This window comes from Phytophthora parasitica (genome assembly GCF_000247585.1).
Source record: "Phytophthora parasitica INRA-310 unplaced genomic scaffold supercont2.15, whole genome shotgun sequence".
NCBI classification, from domain to species: domain Eukaryota; phylum Oomycota; class Peronosporomycetes; order Peronosporales; family Peronosporaceae; genus Phytophthora; species Phytophthora nicotianae.
The window spans coordinates 493947-497999 of record NW_008649001.1 but is presented as its reverse complement, the minus strand read 5'-3'; positions in this window follow the sequence as shown (position 1 = coordinate 497999).

Below are 4053 nucleotides of genomic sequence, written 5' to 3'. Positions count from 1 at the left end.
CGCTATCATGTGTCCTCTACCTACAAACAGTACGGCAGTTTGCCAGCCTCTTGGCATGAGAGTGATGGGGCCACTAAACCAAAACACAATAAGGATTGTGGTTAACCGGTCCCTGTAAAATTATGCCGCTGCTAGTTAAAAATGCCTCATTCAATTAAGCGGATCATTCGAGGGTGGGTGCTGTCTGATTCAGCGTGCGCCGTTGACAGCTTTGAAACAGCCAACCCAAGGCACCTAGTAGTCGAAGTTAAACGGCATATAATGCATTATGTTTGCACTGAAACGGCATTTTTTAGTAGCGAGTAATTATGTCCCGCGAGGTCCGCAATACGCTTAGTCATTCTCAATAAATTATATTTGGCTGGTGGTGGAGGCTAGTTATTCCTTCCGTGTACAGCACGAAGGAGACTACTCACCATGCTTTCCTACCCAATTGGGTGGCAAGACACCACGGCTGCATATGTTTAAATCACGGCAGTTCGCTTCAACTTCGTTATCCGAGTAAGGCATGGCCGATCCAAGTCCTTCTTGTAAAATGATGTGCTTAGATTCTAACGTGCTGCAGTTTTTTTTACATCATTCCACAAAAGCCCTTGGAAGCCTTACTGGCGTTCGTTCATTCACACTAAACGCGAGAACCTCGAGAGCCTTTTCCCAACGATTATACGGTAGTGTCGTGTATTGGGAAAGCGTGGGGGAGGGAGGGGGGTGTAACTAGAATCAGTTGTCCGATACAAAAAGCCGGATGATGGATCCAGAGTACGTCTCGCGCCAATCTTCGCGAGTGTAAGGTGATCAGTGGAAATGAGCTTATATCTGGACTAGGCACTGGGGACTTTATGGTTATAGAGACAAGTGAGGCCATTATAGCAGCAAAAAACACTGGAGATTATTCAGCGCGTTTAGTTCGAATTCTCAGACGCCATACCAGAAGAGCTACGGATGGGCTTCCTCCCGTCTGTCCTTTCTAGCACGTAATGATATTGCAGCCATCGCACACACTTTCCCCTATTTTGTTTCGCTATTCAGACGTGGAGCGCTCTGCGCTCAGAAATTTCGTACAGAAACCATATGACAAGAAGTGGATCGAGAAGTCGTTTTCGCAAAAATGTATTGCGAGCGTGATGTTTTTTCACGTTCAACACTGCTCTTGTCGTCATGCAGCAAATCTAAAGCGTCTCCGCGATTCTTTCGACCATACTCAAGTAAGCGGCTACGCATTCACGAATGACCTCAATGGGTCCCCGCCTTAAGAACCCAGTACCGGTATTCATTTTCATCTAAACGCCGATCAGTAAGACGATAGGCCTTATAAATTGGATTCGGTTCGACCTCTTCGTTGCAATGGTAATGGACTTCGCCAGTTAGGCGGCCAGGTATTATAACTTGCATACAATACCGGGCAAGTGTGCGTTCTTGACCACGAGTCGTTTCACCAAGTTTGGGTGGTTGTGTAGTTATAAATCTACCTAATATAAACTTTGGATAACTGTCGCCATCTACAACCTCCTTCTTGAAATCGGAATCATGGCTGCTACCACCCTCATCAACAATTTTCACTTTGGACACGTCTCGGATGTATTAGCTATGCCTGCACGACCTACCGTGTCATTTCGATTTGATGACTACTCAACCACACTGGTCACACATGGCAAATCCAGCGGCGCCTTTTACTTTGAAACAAGCCGCGCCAGGTCGCCCTTGCATGCGTACTCGAGAATACAGATCGTCCGAACGGTAAGTCAGACACTAGAGTCGCTGGTGGGTCAATTGTTGATGTCGTTGCATGGCCACGAGTACCCTCCAAAGTGGGGATTGGCGCGAAGGAAACTATGTGTTGCAGCTTCTCATTGCGGCGATTGCTTTCATCGCTGAGTGTCGATTTCTATCAGATGGCTCGATGCTGTCAGGTACGGTGGTCTTCTTCGGAACTTCTTCCAAGAGGTAGAGGTGCCACAAAGCGCGTGGTCAAGCACTGTGGAAACAAGAACAACGATACGTGTATCAAACCAAAAGTGTCGCACTTTTGCAAGACACATGTCGTTAAATATTCCCCACTTCGAGGATACGCAAAACAACGTTTTCAGAAGAATGGGGAGATATCCGCATGTTATGCCCTAGACTACCTTTCTGAAAACTGTTTATCGATATCGACCTAAGTACAGAAACGGATACCGTTGGACAGATAAACATGACCGACGGAAGAATTTTAGACTGGGTGATTTTAGTATTAATGCGACAAAGCAAATAAATGCGAAACACTAAGGGTGGAATTGTTTTACACATCATGCTCTCACTATGCCCATTCGAAAAAGGTTAGGGCGTCCCAAAGTCAGTGCGCTGTCTACGGTATAAATATTGCTGTTGTTTTAATTGGAATTAATGAAATTAATGATTGGTTTTTCGGAGAAATGACAGAGTTCTTCAACAAATCTTGTTCAGCACTAAGTCCTATATTCTTCAAAGGCTTGCCAGACTGTGCGCCGCGTTTCTTCATTCAATTTTTAGCGGTAAGTAAGCACAATGACTCGCTTAATTCATGGGGTGGTGTTGAACTCTGGCGGCTCATAAGCTATATGAACGGCAATCGGTGTCTGTATCTGTTCCATATTCGATTCTATGACAACCACCCATTGTTTCGGTATCAGCATCACCAGTCACACCTGGTATTACAAAGCTTATGAGCACTAAGGTGTAATTCACTGCAAGTTTGATATGGATTGGCCCTATGGTGTCCATTTAATACGTATGAAGACAATAGAGGGTTTTCGGAGATTGTCGAATTTTACTTTCAGGTTGCGATTTTGATATAGACGAGGAATGCGAATCTAAACGCAACCTCACCAAAACCAGTGTTTTGATTCCATCGATCGTTTCCTTTAATGGCCTTAAACGCCCTCCGGGCTAAGAAATTCGCTTTTTTTGTGTTTCTATGCACTTCTGACGTGGGAGACTTGTGCTCCTAACCTGGCAAATTCTACAATGAGGCTGGACCTCCATGGTCACCCGGGTAAATTGCATCTGTTCGGTTATTAGAAACAAGATAGCCAGTCGTCACAGCTACCACTGACTATTGGTTACTTATCTGCAGTAATAACGTTACACTTATGTGGTGGATAACGAGAACTAGTGGTGGACCGCCTCTTACTTTCAGTCAAGCCGTCGCCGACAGTGCGTGTTGGACGTCAGTCTTACTCGTTTTCTTCTCTTCTTCCCACCCTTCCTTACCGACTGTACAGCTTACGAGACCAGGTCGTGATTCAGTACTTACTAACCTCCTCGAGTACCTTTTACGTGTAGCCAGGAGTTGGATCTGGAACTGTAGGTGTCTGGAGAAGTCGATGACGGCGTTGAATCATGTCATTTAGGGTGCCAGAACTATGGGTCCTTTGGAGGTACTTGATGACTGCACCGGAGTCGATGCCGTGCTCTCTCTTCAAGTATGCGAGTACAGAATCCTCGGCGCGCTCCCATGCTCCAGCACTCTATACCGGTAGTCCGCAGTCTTTTGGTTCGAGCACGAAGCCGTCTTCAAGAAACAGCTTCATGAACGCAACCAGCAGCTTTGCTTTCGACCGCTGCTGCTTTAGTTCTCCGGCATGCTAGCGTGGCTCTTGCGCATACCAGGTAAACCAAGTTGCGTGAAGGTGCATAACAGATCCTCTGCGCTGTTTCTTCTTGGGCTCGCTCACTTCTGCTGTGTCTTCATCTTGTCTGTCCCTTTGTGCGTTGCAACTACAGGAACACCGTTTAGTTTTGCCTCCAGCATATCCATGCGAGCATCTTGGCGCTTGGAATTCGCGATAAGGTGTTTAATGACAGCGGTTTGGTGCTCGATGATCTTCTGTTTCTGGCTTGGTTCTGTTGAGTTGGATTCGAGCTGGCGTGGTGGTGTGGCGGGTTCTTCACTTTCTTTACAGGGGTTCCAAGCTTTGGCAAGATGGGCTGACCAGGCAAGGAGATCCGCAAGTGTACGCCCAGCGTGTGCAACACAGGTTTCGAGTCGATTCATCCCGTGACTTTTTGGATTCAAGTCCTTCAACACAGGATAGT